The sequence below is a fragment of the Muscardinus avellanarius genome, assembly GCF_963383645.1.
Source record: "Muscardinus avellanarius genome assembly, chromosome: 14".
In the NCBI taxonomy this organism is placed as follows: domain Eukaryota; kingdom Metazoa; phylum Chordata; class Mammalia; order Rodentia; family Gliridae; genus Muscardinus; species Muscardinus avellanarius.
Genome location: NC_137800.1, coordinates 27873934 through 27880874, shown reverse-complemented (window position 1 = coordinate 27880874; position 6941 = coordinate 27873934). Strand labels below are relative to the sequence as shown.

Here is a 6941-nt window from a genome sequence, read left to right as displayed (position 1 = left end):
ACACTAATGTCTTGTAGTTTTTCATAGTATAGATATTTAAATTCTTTGGTTAGATTTATTCTTGGGTTATTTTTGTTGTTATTATTGTTTATGGATACTATACATGGGGTTGCTTTCTTGATTTATATTTCAGATAATTTACTATTAGCATATAGTAACTCTACTGATTATGATATATTGAGTTTGCATCTTGCAACTTCATTACATTTGTTTTATTTGTTCTAATAATTTTGGTGAGAGTCTTTGGGGCTTTCAATATACAAGATCATGGCATCTTAGAAAGCTTTCAAATCCTCTTAACAGTATAATATTAGATATTGAATATATGGTATTTATTGCATATATTTATTGCATATGTTGCAATATGTTCCTTCTATACCTGGTTTATCATTTTCATCATGAAGAGATGTTGAATTTTATGGAATCAATTTTATCAAACACACATATAATTCTACCTATAGTTATATAAAGCTACTTTTAGTCCTGCATTTTCTCTTGTTCTGTCTTAATCTTTCTCTTATGCCATTTCTTCTCAATGGAATTGACCAGTCCAAGCTTCCATGTACCCCAAATTTTTCTTAGAACAAGAACCAGAAAACTTGTTTCTTGTATCGGAATTGTCTATTCACTATTAAGTCTACATTCCCTTCCCCAGAGCCTAATTTCTTCCACACACAAAAACTCTAGGCTGTCTGAGAGCTGCAATCTGCCTGGTTCACTATTAGAACCACAGCACTTAGCAGTAGGCCTGTTTGAAGAGTGTTTAGTTGATTGATACTAGAAAGTTATCATTGCAGATGGGTTTACAATATTTGTTCAAGTATGTGTGTGTGTGTGTGTGTGTGTGTGTGTGTGTGTGTGTGTGTGTGTACTGAGGGTGGAAGATATAAGTATATTACTTTTTAGTAGAGAAGTGTCCTAAGTTTCACGCAGTCTGCTCTGCAGGATGACGTGAGGACCTGGCATAGGACCCATTGCCTTTATCCTGGGTTGTTCTTATTCTAACAGCAGTGATTAAGTTTGATGTCTATCTCATATTGTTGCACTTCTGTTGATATTTAATAAAACAGAGAACAGCTTGCAAAAGGAAGTACTCATCCCTGCTGAGAAAAAAAGGGCAACAAGTGAATCCTCTGCTAAGCAATTTTAAATGTTTCTGCTGTAACCTTAATAGTGTAATTTTAACTTCTTGGCACTCAGTGAGGTCAACATTAGTATACTTTGAACTTATGCATTATACTGGAAAATTGGATCCAGAGGTAAATTGGAGTTTCCTTCACTAAAAGCTGTCTAGCCAAGACATTTAATACATAAACAAGAATACTTTGGTAATAGCACTGACGTGTATATCTGGACAATAACTTTTCCCTTGTTTTAAAATACTAAGCATCTACTTTCTTTAGGCTCCCACTTATTAGTACTATTATTTTCATTTCATATTATTTTCCTTTAATTTAAGTTGCAGACAAGACTAATTTATTTTATTTTGGAATATTAAAAAATATGGGAAGCACCACTTATTTTTTACATATACATGTATATTTATTAAGTAGAATATGTTTTTTGAAATATATCTACATTGCGAATAGATAACTCAAACTAACATATGCATTTTTCACATATTTATGTTTTGTGGCTAGAACACTTAAAAACTACTTTCTTAAAAAATTTTAAAATGTATTCATATTCACTGAAACTTTATGTCTTTTGACCAATGTCTCCTTACCCTCCATCTCCCATGCCCTGATAGCCACCATTCTGTTTCTATAAATTCAAATCTTGTAGAATCCACGTGTAAGTGAGATCATGTGACATTTTACCTGGCTTAGTTCTTTTAAAAACATAGTTCAGGTTCATCCATCCATGTTATGACAAATTCCATGATTTACTTCTTTCTTAGGACACAACAGTTTTTAACACTATTCTTACTAGGTTTAAAGTATATCCTTTATCGAACTAATGACAGCCTGCTTTGAAGGTGGATCACTATAAGATGTTGTATTGGAAATCTGTCAATTAAACATTTTCCCAATCAGCATATTCATGCAGTGATTTTCTTATACCATTCTTTAATTCTTCAATTCCTTCTTCAATAATTGCAGAAATGGGGATGATATGTTCAAACTTCATAGTTTTCTCTGGAGAACTCTCTGGAATCATGTTTTTTTTTTTTTTCAAATAAATGCTGAGAATCTTTTTGATTCTGGAGTTGGTCCATCAGTTTGAGAAATTTATCTTGAAAATCTGGCAAGTCCATTTTATCAACTGCCAGAAATTTGTCTAAATTTGTCTAAATTTGTCTAAATTTCCTCTTTGTATAATTCTAGCTCTTTTATAAGAAGCATTATGGTTTCAAAGGCAGTTTTGTACTGAGTCTAAGAAGAAAGCTGAAATCCAGAAATGTTGACAGCAAGAAGTAGTTGTCTAGTTCCGTCTATATGCTTCAAGAATTTGTTCCCATTCCTTTGTTCATATATGCTCCTTCTACCAAACCCAGGATATCAGCTACCAATATCTCTTTCAAATCCTTGTACATAAGCATTCCAAGCTCAGGTTTTAATGGTATAAATGTATAATCTTCAATCTCAGGGAACACATGAGAAACTTGACTCAACAAAGAGAATTTTCCAGCATTTGGGGATTCTACTAAGCCTGTATCAGCTCTCCATTTTAGGTCAAGGTGAACTATTCATTTCTGGCCTTTCAATAGTAAGAAATTTGTAAGCCATTTACCAATAATGTCACCCTCAGCTATCAAAATTCTGTCTTCCTCTTTATTGGATTCTTCAATAATTGTATCATTTCCATCAGGTACTGAAATGCCCGCAGGTGCAGGAATTTCACGGTCTTTTCCTTTGGAGCCTTTCAATGTGCTAACCCTACTATATGATCCTTCTCCAGCCACAAATCATTTCTAAGGTTATATGTCTTTTAGTTCTTTTAAGTCATTCTTTTCTGAGCTACAAATCAGATGTCACCACATTTTGCACCTTATCCACCTAAACAAAGCTAACCCACTCTGCCACCACTCCCTCCTTGGTGAAGAGCCTAAGATTATTGATAAAATTGTCATACTTTAAGAGAGAGGGAGAGAACATTTGTGTACTAAATGTATTTATCGACTTGGATCTCTTTTCTAATTTTGTTCCACTACTAATGGCTGGCTGGCTTTCTTTCATTATTATTATTATTATTATTATTATTATTAATCATTATTATTATCATTATTATTTGCAGTACTGGGGATGGAACCTAGGGACATTCTACCTCCAAGCTACACCTCCAGCTATATTTTTTATTCTTTATTTTTGAAATAGGGTCTGAGTTGCAAAGATCCCCACTAAGTAGCTGAGGCTGGCCGTGAACCACCATCCTCCTGTCTCAGCCTTCCAAATGCTGGGATTACAAGCATGCTCCATAATAATGGCTTTCTCTATGTGGATTCTATAGCTTATTCTTAGATCACCTCCAATCTTACTTCCCTCCCCCATTATTACCTGAGGACCATCTTTTTCAATTATCAATTTTATACCATCTATCCTCAGGGTCTCTGACATTGGTCCTGTTTTCATTCTAAATGTTCACTCTTGGGTATTCACAGCCTATACCAATAATTATCACCTAGGTTAGATTTTTTTAATATATTCAATCTATTGGATATTTCCTCCTGGATATAAAGTGACTGGGAACTGAATCTGTATTAAATTCATATTTTAAACCTCTCCAATATGTAACTTGGTGGTTATCAGTTCAATGAATAACAGATACCTCAAAAACTAAACATGCTGGGTTTGGTGGTATGCATCTGCAGTCTCATTACTTGAAAGGCTGAGATGTGGAGGTGACCAGTTTGAGGCCAGCTTCAGCAACTTAGCAAGGCCCTTAGCCACTAAGGGAGAATCTGCTTCAAAATAAAAGGTAAAAAGAGCTGGGAATGTAACTCATCGATAGAATGTTCCTGGGTTCAACCTTCTAGCACCAAAGACAGACAAACAAAATTATGAATTATGAATTATGAAACCTGGCTTGGATCACCAAAATGGGAAAGAAACAAAACTTTAACATAAACACAAACTTCCCTTACTCCAAAATTCGTTCCTCTAAAAATCTTTTTTTAAAAAAAGTACATGGAGGCATTTATAGCTCGCATCATTTAAAAAATATCCTGAATTTCTAGATTTTAGGAAATCATGTTAACTTTTCCTTTTCAAAACTTGCAGTTTTTCCAAAAGGCACTGAAATCAATTGTATACTGATAACTGCGTTGGCCTTGTGATAACTTTGTGATAAACTTGGGGACTATAACCAAGAATATATCAATTCAATGGGGTTATTAATTATATAACCAGCCAAGAGTGGTGATGTGCACTTGTAATTCCAGCATTTGGGAGACTGAGAAAGGAGGATGGCAGACAGCCTCAGCTATTACTTAGGCCCTTTGCAACTCAGTGAAACCCTGTTTCAAAATAAAGAATAAAAAATAGGGCTGGAGGTATAGCTTGGCAGTAGAATGCCCCTGGGTTCCATCCCCAGTACTGCAAAAAAAAAAAAATTATAGAACTAATTTATAACTAAGACATAAAAGTAAAGAAAAATATAATAAAAGAAAGGTATAGGGGTTATAGCAATTAAAATTTTAAATTAAAAATTTAACTAAAATCTGAATATTATAATACTGTACTATTCTCAAGAGATTTGAGTAAACCCCAATAGTTTAGTATTATTTTTCTTCTGAATATTATATAACACCTTTCAATCACGAGAGTATGCAAGCAGAGCTAGAAGTCTCTCAAGGACCAGCTCCTTCATGGTCTTCCTGGTATTTCCTGTGTGGGACAAATGGAAATATCCCTAACAGGTACTGTGTCAGGAGATTTCACCCTTTGCTTCCACAATTTAGAGAACCAAGAGGTAAAAGAAGATGAATTGAGAGAAAAAGCAGTCAAATCATAATTTTGATTATGCAGAACTTCTTGTTTCATTTAAGCAAAGGATTTATAGATTATGTTTTGTGACCATCTATCTGAAAATAAAAACTGTGTTTATATATTTTGATTACCTACTAGTTTAACATATAGTTGATTACAATTCTATTACAACGTGCCTGAGCGGAGATTTAGAAGGAAAGTCCAATCTGGAGCTTCTCAATGGAACAAAGATAGCATAGCATCTTAATTGCATGCCCTATGAACCTTTGAGGAGAAGACAAAAAGCAGCTAAGTGTCTTGTAAAACACTGAGCATCAGAAGACAGGGGACCGGGTGCAGGCAGTAGCTTCCTATCCATCGGGGGGCAGGCTATCTTACTCTTCAGGGTGTTGAATGTGATCAGAGTGTTTCATACTTTTTATTTTCCCTCTTTCATTTTTGTTTTTGTGAGTAGTCATCCTTCATTTACATAGACTTAAGAAGAATCTGTTTTTTTAAAAATGTTCATTTATTCTCTCATTTAATAAGTATTTACTGAGTACTAAATATATACTGTTAAAGTGCTGATGCATGAAACATTAAATACATTGAAGTAGATGATGATGTGACTGAGGAAAAGGAGCCCTGTTGTTCTGGACTATCCTCTGAAAATGGGAGTTTTACTATAGCAGAGTTTGAAAGCCATTGAGCTCTCCCATATCTTTCTAGTAATTCAAGGTTGCATGAACAAAAAGAGGATATGCAATTAGACATCGTAGCTATCATCACAAATGTACCTAGGAGTTCCATGGTCAGGTTCTTGGTGTATAGTATCATACAATTACACTGACATTTATTATTCTTTTAGATAGTACTAAATTATTTTTTAGATAGTAGAAATAGGTGAGTGTATCACATTTTTTACATTAATACTGTCTTTTTCTTTATTCCTTTTGGTACTGGGGATGAAACCCGGGGGTATTCTACCTCTGAGCTACTCCCCCAGCCTTATTTTTTATTCTTTATATTTTTTGAAACAGGATCTCAATTAGTTGCAAAGAACCTCCGTAAGTAGCTGAGGTTGTCCACAAATCGTGATCCTCCTGTCTCAGCCTCCCAAATGCTGGGATTACAAGTATGTGCCACCACAGCTGGCTGTCTTTGTCTTTCTTGTTTTCAAGAAAAAATTTTTTTTTCAAAAAAATTTCAAAAATTTTTTCCTCTATGTTCAGGTTCATTTTTATCTCACTAAATAAGACATTGATATCTTAAGATATATTTTTATTTTGTACAACCGTGAAAGGAATTTTCACTTCTTTATTATGATTTTATTTAATAAGCAATGGTGCTAAGTCAAATAAACATTGCAAACTAATACCTGATATCTGAACAAGTTAAAGCAGAATTAAAATATAATTTCTCATCCAAACATACAAAGAGAAAGAGAGAAAGGGAGATGAGAAAAAGAGACAGAGAAAAAGTAGGAGGAGAAGGAAGAAAAAGAGGAGAAAAAAATGAGGACAGAAAAAAAAGGGGAAAGAAAAACAGTTGCCATTCAGAATTTATAAGAAATATTTAGGATCCACAGTTAAAATATATAACCACTTATCCTGGCTGCCAGTCAAAGATAATTTCCTCTGGTTCCTTCTATCTGAATTCACCAAATATTGTACCAGGTATTTTCTTTCTCTTTTAAGAAAAAAGATAGTCTTTGAAATTACATGAACTTTAAATGATTTAAATCCTGGTTAGAAAATTTAGCTTGAAATCTAATGGTTATCATCACCTTATACTTCAATAATATTTCATTTCCCACACCTGCCTTCTAGAACAGTTTCAATCATGAATAACAGTGGGGGAGAAAACCGATAAACATTATGTGTGCGGCAAAGGTCTTGTCGTTTTGAGCCAAGTTGGAAAAGGAGAACAACTATTACTACAGAGTTGAACCCTGCAGGGAGTCTGGAGTTCTGCCCTGACAATACCAAACTCTGCAACTTTATTCTTTGTGGTTTTAAAAAGACTTGATCTTTC

The 6941-nt window shown here is 34.1% G+C and overlaps 1 pseudogene across 1 annotated transcript; it reads right to left on the bottom strand.

The window, feature by feature from the left end:
- Positions 1-2016: 2016 nt before the first annotated feature.
- On the bottom strand, positions 2017-2908 carry LOC308273114 (GTP-binding protein 10-like; annotated as a pseudogene). Its single transcript has one exon. The product of its transcript is annotated as a GTP-binding protein 10-like (transcript).
- Between the last annotated feature and the right edge of the window lie 4033 nt (positions 2909-6941).